Consider the following 16,748-nt stretch of genomic DNA (forward strand, 5'->3'; position numbering starts at 1 on the left):
ACCCCTGTTTGGACACATTGTATCATATCTCTGATAATCCATGCACCTGTACTTGGTACTACCATTCCTATTCCACTACAACTTTAGTCTGACCTGTTCCATCCTTCACTCTGGTCTCTTTGCTTGATTGGTTTGCCCATCATTGAACACCATTCTTACATATCCATATCATCCATTGAGCATTCCCCACCATAGTTACTGCATACAAATCCTCACTTCTTTTTCTGTATAAATTTCCAGACCCTCCCCTTTCCAAGCCTTAGCTATCATCCATCTCACGTCTGTACAGAGTGGTTGAGGTTCTAGTCTTTTTCTACAGCCCATTTTTTTTTCTTTTAAGCACCCCAAAAAGGCATAAGTCATACTGACTGGCGTCTTCTTCCCCAGTAACTTACTCCAAACTTTTTTATCTCCCTCCATAGTGGTACAACCTCCCTTCATGTCCACCTTATAATACATCCAATCTGCATTTTTCTCCCACATCTCCAAAACTCTGTGGATGGATACCATCATTCCTGGTGTATTTTTAAAGGCTTCAGTATGGCCTGTGCACCATTCTTCGATACTGATCCTCAACAAGGCAAACCACTTTAAACATCTTCATCATTGCTAATACTCATTTCTAAAACCATTCTTCTGAGGATATCACATCCTGTGATCCTTAAGCTTACCAAAAAGCTCTGCAAACTTCCTAGAGATAATACCAGTCCATCCCATTTTTACTTAGCTCTAATTCTTTCCTAAAACTAAGCCTACCTCATAATTCACTATTTCTTCATCTGTATCTTTATGTTTATCCTTGTTCTTGTACATGCTCTTCTGAATACTCTGGTTGCTAGCTCTGAGATATCCCTTGGTGCAACAACCAACCTTGTTTCTGTAGATTATATTTCTTTTTTTGAAATGGGAAAGATAACCATTCATTTCTTTGCTTCCTCACCTCTCTAATGCCCTTTTCTACTCAGTTTACCAGCCTCCTCCACAACTTCTTAGGGCAGCTCCCCCCTAGACCCCTAATGCTTCTGTCCAATTTGTTTGTGACGTGTAGTTAACAACCTAACAAACTATGAATCTTCCTCTCTTTACTGTCTTGTTCATTGTTTTACCACTCCCAGACTTTCAGTCTTTTCCCAAGCAACACATACCAAATTTTTATTCTCTATGCCTCTCAGCCCTTGCACAATGTTTATAGTGGTTTCATATTTCCTACTATCCAGCATACCCCATTTTCCAGCTTTCCTGTGAACTCTAAGTCTATCCATTGCGATTATTCCTCATTAACTTTTCCACCCAGACCTGCCACAAACTAATTGGCTATCTCCATTAATCTTAATAAGTGGGCTGATTTGTATATGCCACCCAAAATAAATTATATGTGGAGCTATTGTGTAAATTATTTCTATTCTACCAAGTGTGGCAAATCTACCTGTCCATGTGTCTAATGTTTTTCATATCCTTACCTTCAGATATATGAATTTCTGTTCTCCAATTTCTACTACCATTTTATAAACATTAAGTCCCAAATACTCTCCCACCTCCATCCTTTTAGGGAGCGTGAACATCTCTCCATCTGTTTAGTTCCAATACTAATCATTCTGGACTTTTGTTGATGGTAATGAAGCCCGGACACACTCTCAGAACTACCAGACATCTTTCATTATTCCCATTGATTGCAGAGTGACATCCTCAAGTGGCAGTGACTTGCCATCATCTGAAAACAGATAAATACCTCTACTTTTTGTACCATTATTCTGCTTCACTGAACTTTCCTTACAGTCTGCACCACATTCAATGACCATTAAAAATAATCCTAGTGGTAACAGACAGCCCTGATAATTTCCTCCTTCCATTATTTATTCTATAAATCCACCATTTTCCCATACCTTTGGGACCCTATAAAGGGATTTTATGCCTTTCAACCACCTACCATCTCCAATGGCCTCTGTTTTGGTCTCTATCGTTAAGTCTCATGAGACCAAGTCTTTCTCAATGTCAGTTAACATAACTCTTGCCTTATCCTGGCCCTTTCCCTTAGCCAATGCTATAAAATGTAAAAGAGTACAACAGTGGTCCATGCATGATCTGCCTTCAATAAAACTTTCTTGCTTATTTACTATAAATCTTGGAAGGACTTTCTCCAATATTTTTGTCAGAATAGAGCAAACACTTTGATATTTACATCACAAAGAGGGGTATAATTTTGGCAACCGTTGTTTTCCCTTTCTGTTTATACAGTTCCATTGATGTAGTCTCTCCCACAGAGTTAGTCTCCCCTTTTCTATAATCGAATTGGACAGATGTGTCAGTATACTGCTCACCTGACACCTCAGTCTTTTATAGAAATCAATGGGGTATACATTTGATCTGCTCACTATAGATGTCTAATGGCCTCAATCACCTTTCCCTTTCCTATCAGCAAATTTATTCTCTCTTGCTCCTCCTCACACACCTTATATCCTCTCTGTTGATTAACAGATATAACCTGGGATCGATTCTTTTATAAAGCTCAGAGAAATACTAATGTAATTGCAGCCTTATTTGCTTTCTCGTAGGGTTTTATTTACCCATTTCATTTTCTAGTAAACTGATCTAAGCTTTCTTTCTCTGATTCTTGACCTTTCACATCAGCATCTTGATGTCTGTCTCTTCCCTTATTCCTTTCCCCATTTGCTCCAGCTCAGCTTTTATTTATAATTCCTCATAGTTTTTTAGCCAATCCCTTATGACCACTTTCCTGCCCGTTTATATCCTGAGCTTCAGCCTCCTCAGTGCATTACAACTCCCTAACTCTATCCTCTACAACCCTCACTTCTTGCATACTTCCTTTTCCCATTTCCCTCTTGTAGACATAATGTTACTCCTTCAGGCAGCTTTCACCCCATCTCATTCACAATTCTCAGTGCACTCATGGCATTTTTCTTTAAGTCATCCATCTCCCTAACCATATCCCATGCCCATTTGGTATCATCTCTCCTCATCCAGTTCTCAGGATTCCATCTCTATCCACCTAACATCCAATTCTCTAGTTGCCAGTTCATCTTAACTATGGCATGATCTGATCAGTTTCTTCCTCCACAATATACAGTTTTGATTTTCTCAAAAGTTTTCCCATCCACTCTTAATCTGCCTAACCTATTCAAAGTTTAAAAAATGTAAACCCTACCTCTCTTGGTCTTAATTGTTACTATATATATATATATATATATATATATATATATATATATATATATATAAAACAGCCTCTCCTGCCTCATCCCCTCAGCTAGGGCTTTTGACTGCACTTGTGAAATTCAGTTGCTCCAAATGTCCTATCCTCCCTTTTGAGGTATAACACCACATTGACATCACTCATTATGATTTCTCTGTCTCCTTCTTTCTTAAGTGCCTGCAAATTCTTCAGCCAGTCATGGGAAACTTTTGGTCTCTTTGCACTGAACCCATAAAAAATAACTCAGGACCAGTTGTATGTCCCCTTTCAACCACTTGCCTTTCACCCATTTGCCTTTGCCATCTTTAATTATCTTGACTGACTTCCATTGTTCAGTGTAGTTGCTTAAATCCCCACTCCTAATTTTTTTTTAAAGCTCAAGGTTTTAACATAATATCTGCATCATCATTAACACTTTCTCCCTCTTTATAGAATTGTTAATATCTGCAGTAGTCCATGTTGTTACCCACAGTTTCCCTTTTTTACCTTCTCTACCCCTCAATACCCCTATAGTATGTTCACTTGTTGCTCCAGGATAACTGGGCCCCATAGACCTTTGAATCTGTAAGGTTCCAACAAAGTATCCCCGAACAAGTTAACATACTGGCCATCACTACCTCCTGGGTTAGTAGCTAGTGAGCTTGCAGCTCCCACTGGCTGGTGATTGAGAAACTTAATGATGAGCTTATCCCAAAACATATCTACACCCTTATGTTAACATCACCATATTAGTTGGTATACACCTTGTCAGTCTTTTTATGAATCCCCTGAAGATGTTTTGCATGGTATAATACAGCACTCCAAATACATGCTCACACTCATTCACTAAACAAGATCAGCAGTTTGTAGGTGAATACTAGGTTCATTGTCCTGTAAGTGCTATTTTAAGTCTATCCAATATCCCAAGGTCAGAATCAAAACCTGTACCTTGTGGCTCTGAGGTAAGGACCTTAACCATTATGCCAAGCCCACCTGTTTACTGAAGCCAATAGTACTATTAGTGACAGAGTATATGTTGTTTTGGTTTAATACACATTGTACATAAATGTGCATTCTCCATAATATTTCACCATTGAACAGTATGGACATTTTTAAATATTGACAGAGTCTATTTCTCTCTACTATAAATACTACAATATTTTGATTGCAGCTGACAATATTTGTATACCATACTCCTTTGTACTTTTTTTTAGGAAGGAAGGGTCTAAAACTGATGAAGCCCCTAGTGGGCTGGCATCCCAGCTCTTTTGTTTCATGCACAAATTAATGGAAAAAAATATAGTGAAAAAAACAGTATTAGGGAAATAACAATATGACAGTAAACAGCAATACCATGAATGAGATAGAGGCAATAACAGGTAGTGGTCACAGTAACAGTAAGGAGAAACTCATCTGCCATTCCCTGGTTTTGTCCTGAAGTAGCTGAACATATGAAGATTAATGCAAACAGCATTACACACATTGGTTGGACTGCACTGTCTGCAACTCAGTTGTATGAATACATGTCATTAGACTTAAGTTCGTCATCCTAACCCTGTGTGGATCGGTGTGCATGGCTTAACTCTGCTGCAGTAAATCAAAAATAACAATACATGAATATGCATGCTACAGCAATAACCAGTGATTTGTATATACCCATCCATGTCACTGGAAGAAAGACATACATGTTTGGCTTGGAACTCCAGCTTCAATCCCACCACCAGGTATGCATTGCTCCCCTCTCATAGTATGCAGTGAGACTAGAAATGTTGTGATCAGAGGGTCAATGGTGGACCACCAGTAGTAGCATCCCCTGATCTTTCATATTATCTTAATCTGTTGGCTGCATGAAGGATCATGTCTGAGCAGTGTCATCTACAGACATCACTGGATCTGTTGTGACCTGTAACAGCATTAATCATGTTGGTGAGGTCAGTCCAGACTTCATGTCTCCAAACTGTATTCCCAGAATGGCCAAGGAGCCTCCATTCATGTTGCCAGAGACCATCAAAAAGACAAACCCACCTCCATAGGTATCACAAGGGATAAGAAACTAAGAATAATGCTACTCAACGCCAGAAGTCTAAACCTCAAGATGCATGCACTCGAAACTCTCCTTAGCATGGAGAACATCGATATCTGTGCAGTAACAGAAACCTGGTTCAAGGCTCCCGAGAGCACCCCAGCACTACCAGGTTATACCTCATACCATGCTTTTTGGCCCCAAAACTTGGACCGAACCACAAAAGGAGGGGGAGTATCAATATTCGTCAAAGATACCCACACCTCCAGGTTGGTGGCACAGCACGAAGCATCAGAGACTATCCATGTGCAACTAACAGTGGGTATAACTGCCTTCCAGTTTATAGCCTGCTACAGACCACCCTCCCAAACCCAGGAACCCCACTCGGCCTTCCTGAGAACACTGGAAAATATGAAGGTCTCTCTAAACACCATTATATTGGGCGACTTCAACTACCCAAACATAGACTGGGAGCATTACTCTAGCTCCAACACCCTAGCACAAAGGTTCCTAGAATTTATAAACTCAAATGCTATGGAACATCTTGTTACCACTCCCACATGAGGGGAAAACATACTGGACCTGATCATCACCAACATGGGGACTCTATGCTCCAGACCAGAAGTGTATCCCTCACTGGTAAGATCAGACCATAAAGTAATCTCACTGGATATTCACATCCCGACCCAACCCCCTGCTCAGAAAACCACAGTGAAAAACTTCTCTAAAGCAAATTTCACATGCCTCAAAACTGAGGTGGAATCCTTCAAAGCCCCCGAGCCTGTGGAAAATACAGCCCAGACCGCAGAATCCTTTATAAACGCATTATATGGACACCTTCAGGAATGCATGGATCATGCAATCCCAAATAAAACCAAGACCCGATCCTCCAAAGGCAGACGTCCTGTCTGGTGGACCCCAGCCATAAACAAACTGTACAATAGAAGGAGGAAGCTACTACATGAAAGAGCAAAATCCCAAAAAGGGAAGGCATCTCTGATCAGTATTAGCAAAAAACTACGGGCACTCATAAAATCGTCTAAGGCCAGCTTCGAGAAAAAAATTGCACAGGACACTAAGGATAATCACAAGGCTTTCTTTAATTATGTTAGGAACCTGGGTGGGAATTCACAGATATGCTCAGAATTAGTCCAAAAAGACAAAAAATACATCAAACCCACAGACATTGCCAACATCCCAGCTGACAGGTTCAGCACAAACTCCCCCCCCCCACCAAAGGGGCAAATATCTATCCCAGCAGAGTGCTGCCCCCCTGACATCTCAGATGCTCAGGTAAGAGCCGCCCTCTCCAAAGCAAAACACACAGCATCAATGGGACCAGACGGTGTCCTGGGCTGCGTCCTACATGAACTCCAAGAAGAGCTAAACCCAAACATAAAACTACTGTTCAATCTCAGCCTTACTACAGGATATGTACCCAAAGAGTGGTGTACAGCAACAGTGGTCCCTCTCCGCAAAGGTGGTGCCTCAACGGATCTTGGAAACTATCGCCCCATAAGCCTGACTAGCTTGGTCTGCAAAGCTATGGAAAGGATCATCATGGACCTCATAAATAAAGATATTGGGGACCTACAGACACTCGATCCTACCCAGTTCGGCTTTGTTAAGGGCAGATCCTGCCTCTTAAACCTGTTCGATTTCTTTGAAACAGTCACCAAGGCCATTGACAAGGGGAAGGTGGTCCACACAGCCTGTCTGGACCTCGCAAAAGCCTTTGATACAATACCCCACTCGGGCATTATAGATAAGCTCACCAGCTTAAATATAAACCCCTATGTCACTAGATGGGTTGCAAACTGGCTCAAGGACAAAACCAACATGGTTAGAATTGCTGGAGCCATGTCAGACTCCAAACCAGTTACAAATGGCGTCCCACAAGGCTCAGTCCTGGGACCTCTCTTGTTCGGTATATATTTCTCGGAGGTACAGGCCAACATGGAAGGATGGTGGCTCACCAAGTTCGCAGATGACTGCAAACTGGGCACCATAATCGACTCTCCAGCCGACACAAGCATCCTCCAAAAGGGACTCATAGAAACAGACAACTGGTGCCAGAGCCATGGCCTCAGGCTAAACGCCAAAAAGTGTATAGTCATCCCCTTTGGCAAAAACAAAGTGCCCACAAATTACCAAATAGGTGGTAATCCATTAAGTACAGAAGAGTAATTAGGGACCTGGGGACCCAAGTTGATAGCAGTCTCTCATTTGACAACCACGTGGCCAAAGTGGTTAGAAAAACATTTTATATAGCCCACCTAATCATGAAGGGATTCACATCTAGATCAGGGGAGGTCATCGTGCCTCTTTACTCATTCCTCATCAGGCCCATAATTGAGTACAATGCCCCTTTTGGGATGTACCTTACCAGACACCTGCAGCAACTGGAAAGACCCCAAAAGTACCTCACCAAGAGGATCAAAGGGCTCAAACAGATGCCATATGCTGCCTGGTTAAAGAAACTCCAACTCTACTCAGTGGCATACCGCCTGCTCAGAGGTGATCTGTGCCTGACGTATAAAGCCATGTCCAACCCGGAATTAATGGACATGCTGCACCTCAGAAAATCTAAATCCCATCGAGCTATGCACTCGAGAGACTTGAACCTCAGCACTGAAATAAATAGGACATGCTGGAGGGACACATTCATAACCCAGAGGCTCCCTTCTCTCTGGAATAAAATCCCAGTCCAGGTTAGGCAGAGTCCCTCATTGACTCTCTTCAAGAGGAATCTTGATGAGTGGATGGGAGATCATAGGTTTACCCTGGGTATCACTTCTGTGTCACTGTTAGACAGAGGCACAGTATACTAACCTCGAAAAAGGGCATAGCAAAATTAATTTAAATTGGGTGGCGAAAACCAAACACACTCTGGCTAGGCTTATAAATGCCCTAAGGCAGATAGCCTAGTATGAACCTATGAACCTATCAGGTATGATTTAATTTTCCTGTGGGGAGAAGTTGTCACCCCTAGGATGGTTGGCCATCTGAAAGGCACTGATGTGCATGTGATCATATTCTTGTGTGAACCCATTTATGCAGTCGATTCTGTGGACAGCGTATGCTAACATAAACAGTATGCATTCCTTTGCAATGCAAAGGTCTGTACAACACTGTCTGTGACAAGTACTAATGTGACATATAAAAGTAACAATGCCTTCATCTATAACATTTTAATATGAACATAACTTGCAGTACTTTGCAAGTTCATGTGTGGGATTAGAACCTCTCATATTGCATATATGTTGAATGGATGCCCAAAGACAGCAGTACCATGCCCTAGAAGTCTGCATGTGTTGTACATTAAAATACTACATAAACTAGCCATTAAACAACATACGGAAAGCATCAGAAAACCTCAGGATCCATAGGCAGGTGTATCGTTTGCATATCGAGCCAGCAGTGATATCAACTTTGTTAAGAAGCATCACTGAAGAAATATGCATAACAGCAACAGCACATGTTTTTAATAGTATTGTTGAGAAACATGAATTAAAAAATATCCATAATGTCAACATAACATAGTGTATATGAATAGTTTTGGAATCCATAGGTATCTGGTTGCATCTTAGAGTGCAAGGAATTACCAGCAAGAATTGCAGATGATCCATAAATCTGCCTTTACATACCATTCACATTTGCAGTGTAATTCTGTTTATACAACTGCATATGGGAATGAAATCAATTAATTAAAATAGCAACACCTGTCTGCATAATAGTCAGTCAAACATCAGTTCAGTAACTTATAACAAGTTCTGTTAAAGCTCACATTTTGAGTAAAAATTAATTTAAGTAGGCACTTTTGAGAATGATTGACTTTAATAGATGTAATAAACACCAAAGCAGAAATGCTAGCAAATTGCCAATGTACTTCTCACTCCAAATCTCAGAAACAAAGTGCAACACCTTTAAGTACCATTTATGCCATAGATAATTAATGAGGTTCATTAAAATTCTAAGTTTTGGAATCCCATTTGTGCACCTCTGTGTAAATTGGCTACATGCATCATAACACCCAGGTGTACTACATAAACACCCAATAAGTATCGATAAATGGCACCATGTGAAGTACATACCTGTTATCTGCCAATGATCTGATAAAATGACATCCGTGCCACTTTCAAATAATGATTTTGGCACATTTATTGATCAGAACATTACTAACTGTGAAATGAGTGGGATTTCAGTGAACATTGCTTTGTTTTTGCATTTTTCCGGCATTTTCCCTTGAAGGATCATGGTAGCTACTTTGAGGCGACGAGGACATGTCCATGCACCCAACTATACACCCAGATTCTGACCATATATGCTGGAGTGGAGCAGTGGATTACAGCCAGGCAAAATAACTTAGCAATTGTAGACATATGGAACCAGATTGCAAGACAGCACAAAAAATGGACAGGAATCTACCACACTAAAGTGCAGGTTTGCCACCACTATGATGACTTTTATTGGAGGGATGTGGAGGAGCTTTGACAGAGGGTTGCTGAAGTATAGAGATAGCTCGTTGATCCCTACAGTAAGTGTAACTATCCTACATATACGGAAGCATTCATATGGAAATATTGTGTCATATAGTTTACTATCACATGTTCGATAGTACAATGTTCGAGTGTACAGATGTCCGAACACAATGGTCGGAAATCAGAACACCGAACACCGTAAATGCTGAATTGAGCATTTCAGTGAAGTTGAATGAAATGCTTAAATCTGCTCAACATTCTACAAGACCCTTTGCTTTCCTTTGTTGGTCTGATTATTTTTGATGTGTTTTATTTTTTATGTTTGTTTAGACATGATGTTAGTTTGTTTAGACATGACAAAACTGGTTTCTGCATCAATGTTTCTATACTTTGAAATCAAAGCACATAATCATATAAAACATCTTCAGATTTAAACTCATGAATGTGAATGCCAATGCTAGAAAACAGCAACCAGTCTTCCATTTCCTCTGTCTAGATGTGTTTACACTGTCCAAACCATTTTAGTTGAAAACCACAGAGCAAAATATATATATTTATTTATTTATTTTTTGCTGAGCTCAACAAATATATCAGATTTTAGGTAACCTCGTCACATACTCCCACTTGTGTCATATATGGGCAAGTATAACAACAACAGCTAAAAACTATAATAGTAGAGTCAGAAAAAAGTATTAAGATGCATAGTTTGAATACTACTAGGAGTGCTAGAGCTGCTGTATCCAAATGGATGTGCATTAAGAATTGCAAGCCCTGGGTTCCAAAGTGTTCTTAGGTTCATATCTGTAAAGTAGGCCACCAGTCAACTAGACTTTAAGGAAGCTAACCACTGCAATTTCCAGTACTTGTCCTCTCTATGAATATGGGCCTGAGAAGTTAGATTTGGATGAATTTATGGACCTCATCCACTTATCCAGGTTGGATTTAAACAGAGTTAGGGAAATATTTTCCTTTATATGGGAAGGAGTTTATTCCATATGTAGGGGATCTTTTGGGAGAGGTAGCTATCCTACTAAGAGTTTCTGTTACAGTTACATTGTAGATTGAGATCCCTAGACTGTGTATTGATGGTGCTATCTATTTTGTGAAAGTGAAAAAAAGAAACACAGGAAAGTGTCATCTGCAGTATTGTAAACTAACAAGAGGTTGCCACACTGCGGTGTGTAGGAAACAGATTAAAGTGACAGGGCTTTCAGACTCACTGTATAGCTTAATGAGCTCATACCCAAGATTTTCTTGGTAAGAAAGTGTATTGTTTGCTTTAGGTGGGCTATAACATACCTTGACAAATACTTTCCAAAGGAGGCATTACATTCTATTAAGTGTCTGATTATAGAATAGAAGGGACAGAATAACTTCTCTGGAAGCGATGAATATGCCTTTGTTAAATTATTACATTATGCAGAATAACTTCCTAGCAAATGTTGATACATGGTGGTCAAAAGAGAGTTAGCTGTGAATGAATATACCAAATCTCATATGACATATGCTGATCTGAGGGGAGTATCATTTATGAGACAGATGCAAGTGTGTTCCTGTTTTCCAAACAGATCAATCCTGCATTTATTTGCATTGCACTTAAGGCCACGGTATTGACATTTGTGTTGATTAAGCCCTTTGGGAGGATATGGATGCCATCTGGCAAGCTGATGAAAGGTCGGAGTATATGGTAAAGGGTAGTGGCCTCAAAAAGAACCCAGTGAGATGCCACTGGTACCTGTCTTTTAGAGGTGAGAGTGCGACCTACCCTGACTACATGGGTCCAATCTGAGAGCCATTGTGCTATCCAATGAGTTACTTAAGGGTTCATATTTAATTAAGTCAGTTTTCAAATAATGCCAATGTGTGCATAAATTTGCTGTAATCTAATGCTTCATTCTTTAAAACAGCTACTAGATTTAACCTAGCTTTCACCAAACCATATTGGTTATGACCAAGGGCTTGTATATTGATAACATCACTGTTTACGAGTTCCATAATGACACTTTCCATTATTTTACAAATTATGCTAATAAGGTTAATTGTACTATAGTTCACTATTTCACAGTTAGGGTCAATTCATATGGAGGAGTACCAGGCAGGGCTATGTCTTCCAGGTGTTGGGCACATACCCAGTAGCAATGCTAAGCCTGAGTAGGTTTAAGAGGAAATCTCTGAGGCAGTATTTTGTATTAAAAAGGAGACAGCCTGGGATGCTGTTTGGACCCAGGGAGATAATGTTTTTGGTTTTGGAGAGAAATTTTAAGGGTTGCTCTGAGCTAACTCTAGGAGCTGGTATGGACCAAACAGAGTGAGGACTGGAGAGGAAGAGGAAGGAGACAGTGGAGAGAAGTCTGAACTAAAGTTATCAACTAGTATCTTGGTACTCTCCAACAGGTCTGAAAATAAATACCACTGGAGAGCAACTCAGTGCAGTGCTATTATTCTTAACTTTCCTGACATAAAAGGCCTTGCAGTTACTTTCAGATGAGTTGGATATTTAATTGTTTGTGGCTTTGCAGATGTGAGGCTGAAATTATGACTGCGTTCTTTTCTTACCTTTTTGAAAATATTTCAAGCATGGGATCATTTGAGTGTATTTCTCAGGATCACCAGCTTCTTGTATTGAAAAGTTTGTTGATACCGGGATTCCATCACAAGGGCTTGTTTCTAAATTTGGTATCGTATTGTGGGTGGATGGGAATAGTTGCTTTGATGCAAGAGTTTAGGTTGGAGTAGAAATCATTGACTCATAGTAGTTACTAGGCATGTGATACAGGAGTCCTGTGGAGCTTAGCCCAATTTTTCAATTCCAATGAGCACTGCCTAGTTAAGTGATTTGCTCAGAGTTGCACAGTAGGTAAATGAGGCTGAAGGAATCAAACCTTAGACTGCAGAAAGCAGCTTGTCAATCACTCATAGCCTTATTCCTCTGCACTAACTGCCAGCATATCCGCTATAAGTGATCACATTTCCTATGGGCCCCCATAGGACAGAAAAATCCTAAATCTCCTTAGGTCATTAGGGAGTGCTAGAAGACTGGCCTGGAGAAATTCCTGAAGGAGGTAGGACTGGAAAGCATGTTAGGCAGTGTACTTTCATAAAAAGGACAACACAGTCACCTGATGTGATGTCATGAATGACGTGGCAACTATGAGTATAAGGCATATTGGTACTATATCTGTAAGAGTAAGTTCAAGCAGATTTGTGTCCCTAGCAAGGAAGGGATTTACCTTGTCTATATCATTAAAACTCATGATATCTAGTAGCCTCTCTCTCTAAGTTGTATGTTTGTTAATTTACAGCCAGGTAGTTGCAGTCTCCCAGAATGAATGTGTTAGGTTCAATAGGTAATTGATTAATTTGTTTAGGCAGGCATCATGAGGTATGGACAACATGGAAGGGGTAATATAGTTAGCAATGATCCGGTAGTTGATCTTGTTTATACATAACAGGATATGCAGGGGTTCTGTGTCATTATCCTACTTTATTAGTCATGAAGACATGAGACAGCAAATGGATATAGACATTCCCTCAACCAAAATGCAACCAACATCCAGAGGGTCTGAATGACTGTTAAGATTTAAACCACAATAATTAAGTCTTGTTGTCACTGTACTAGAATCAAGTTTCTGTATTTATACAAATATGTATGTATGTGTTCAAAGGTCAGGAAAGATTCAAGGGTGAGCATATTCTCACACTGGTAGATGTAGAAGGCTGAATCCAAATACATAGGGTCTCCCCTAGAATGACACCAACTATTAAGCTAAATGTTGATATCAATCATTCATAACAATGACAAAATTCTGTCTAAAATTAGATTTTTCCAGCTTCAGAAGCATGCATCCGAATGCTTAAGGTCATTCACTCACACGAGTTAGAATTAGGACATACGCATATTTGGAGTGGTAGGACATGAGCACCCAGGTGACATCATAATTACCATCATTCTACCTTTGCTCAACCTGCTGAGTGCTATTTCATTATGACTGACTATAGAATCACTTATTACGAAGATATTTTCAGGTGATGCAGCTTGCTCATACAGCTTAATGGCTTAGGCACACATTGTGGGTGGTCCAAGTTGTGTAGTAACAGCTGTAAATGTTGTTAGCATTTCAGGTAAGGTGTGAATGTACTGCCAATATTTAAGTGTCTTGATGCACTGCATAGGAAGCCTAGGAGGCTTTGTAAGGCGTTATGTTAGTACATGAGCATATGCAGACATAACTTTTGTGCTGTGCTATACTGTGGGGGTTTGGGAGTTCTGACTGCCTGGTAGCATGAGAGTGTTACCACCATTTTAAATAAGTATGTACACCTCTCACGATTAATCTTAGTTTTATGTAGCCATAAAGAGTTGTCAGTGAGCATAAAACAGTTATTACATTACTTCAAGATATCTAATTCTAGTAGGCTGGCAATAAATGAATTAAGAGCAGACAGTTGTCTCATAATATCAAGAAATTTCATTCCATTTCATGCCTTCTCCTCAGCATAAAGCCAGATGTATGCAAGAGGATAGGGCAGTAAAAAAAGTCAACATATCTCTAATGGCTGTCTGTATGATTACACCTACCAGTCGACCCTCCTCATGATGAGGGCAATGGATGGACCAATTGGCTGAAATGAGGCTGATGAATGACATACTCTGGGGCAAAGACATGACACACGATACAGCTGATACAATTAAGCAGAAATAATGCAGGATAGTTGTATGGTGTTTTAGGACTAACAGCACAGCAATAATTCAGAAGAAATATAAAGCACCAACAGAGGCAGAAATGAGATAGGATATAAGTATATATATATATATATATATATATATATATATATATATATATATATATATATATATATATATATATATATATATACATACAATAAATCAAGAGAGATTTAGAAGAATAATTAACCACAGGTACACTTGCCACATTTATTTTCACTGCCTTTTGAGCTAAGGCACTTAAGTAGATGCACAGGTTCCACAGAAGACTGCACTGCCTTGCCAAGTCTCTGTGCATTGTGCAGCTATTTCAGGAGCTAGACTGCAGGTCTTCTTAAGTAGGATGAAGAGAAAAGAAGCTCTCTAGGACCTAAATCACATGGGTTAGTGCAGTCATGCCTAGTGTGCAGCATATTGAGCTCAGCATAAAAAGCGCACATTTATTTATTTTATTTTGACATTTGGTAACCAGGTTAGTCTGACTTGGCAAACGCCCTTTTTCAGTGGAGACCCAAGGAGAAAAGCTCCAAACATATACAAAATACAAGTTAAAATGCAATACACTTTATAATAACAAAAAAGAAAAATAAATACAATCAAATAACACAGAAGAAATGAACACTAATTACAATCAAGGTTGTTAGAGACCAAAATACAAAAGCCCTATGTATGTAATAGTAACCAATACTTATGAGTGAGTAAAGGATGAAAATAAGGAATGAAAACATAGAAGGTAGATTAAGTGGGTGCAGAGCAATGACAGGACCAAGATTTTAGTAGGTTGTCCTTGAAAGATTTTTTGAAGCTCTAAGTGTTAGAGATAGTTCTTAAGCATAGAGGTAGTTTATTCCAAGCTTTAGCAATGAAGTGATTGTAGAGAAGTTTGCCTATGTTTTTATTAGGCTTGTGAATTTCTAAGAGGTGAAGATCAGAGCTTTGGAGACTACATTTTGGAGAGTATGGAGAGATGACGGTTGAGAGAGAGCAGGACAGGAGGAGGGTTTGTTTAGGATGGAGTGAGTGAGGTGCAGCTGAGGAAGAAGGAGTTGTTGCTGGAATTCAAGCCATTGCAGGTTTTTTAATGCTATGCAATGGTGGGACTGGTACAGGAGACTGTCTGCAAATCTAGAAATTTTATTATAAATAAGTGTTTTCAAGTTTAAGAGATAGATTGGATTGTATGTTGGTGAGGATAGGTGCAGCATACAATAGGGTGGGCAATAGGAAGGCCTAAGCTAGAGAACATTTAGCTTCATTAGTGAGATATATTTTGTGCTTGTATAACATCCCTAGTTTCTGGTGGATCTTTTTGATAGTCAGTTGAGTGTGGATGTTGAATTTAAGTTGGTCATCGATCGTTACACCAAGCAGTTTTGTATGTGGTTCGACAGAGATAATTGTGTTATTTAGGGATGTAACAGTGAAGGTATTTTTGTGTTGTTGTAGGGATTCTGGGAAGAAGAGCAAAAGTTTAGCTTTTTAGGGTTGAGTACGGGTTGATTGCTAGTTAGCCATTTTTCCACTGATAGGAGTGTTTCTTGGGTACGGGGAAGGGGGTGGGACAGTTTGTCAGAACAGGATATAATTATAGAGTCATTGGTGTATTGAATTAAAGAGGAGTAAGCGCAAGATGAGATTATTAGTGAAAATATTAAAAAGCAAGGGTCCAAGAATGGAACTCTGAGGAACCTCAGTTAGAACAGGAAGGAAGGGAGATGAGGCAGGGAGCCATCTGATGGATTGGAATTTGTTGGAAGGGTAGTTGGAGAACCATTGAAGTGTGATGTTGGAGAGATTAAGGCTAGTAAGTTTAGACAGAAGTAGTTTGTGGAAGACATATTAAAGGTTTTAGAAAGGTGAAGGAAAAGACAGGAGACTAGCTTGCTGTTGTCACGAGATTTTGCAATGGTTCATATAAAAGAAATGAGTGCTGTAGAAGTGCTGTGATGGAGGCGAAAGCCATGTTGGGTAGGGGTTATGAGTTTTTCCTGTATAAGATGATCAAGAAGCTGTGTATGAATACAATTTTCAGTATTTTTGATAGGGGGTGATAGTATTGTGATAGGTCTGAAATTAGTGGGGTCAAAAGAGTTACTGCCTTTGTGCAGCAAGTGGAAAGACAGAATTTCTTCCAGATTTTATTAACTGTGCATTCTTGGATAGGTCTATTGATTAAAACAGAGATGGAATAGGCAATAGATTTAGCAGTGAGTTTAAGGAAAAGTGTAGGTAGGTTGTCAGAGGAAGGACAGCATGGTTTAAGTTGGCTGAGAAGTGATCTAATATAAGTAGTAGGGGAGGGTGTAAGAAAGAAAAAGGGAGTATGGGTAA

This window comes from Protopterus annectens, chromosome 5.part0 (genome assembly GCF_019279795.1).
Source record: "Protopterus annectens isolate FY-2018-M chromosome 5.part0, PAN1.0, whole genome shotgun sequence".
In the NCBI taxonomy this organism is placed as follows: domain Eukaryota; kingdom Metazoa; phylum Chordata; order Ceratodontiformes; family Protopteridae; genus Protopterus; species Protopterus annectens.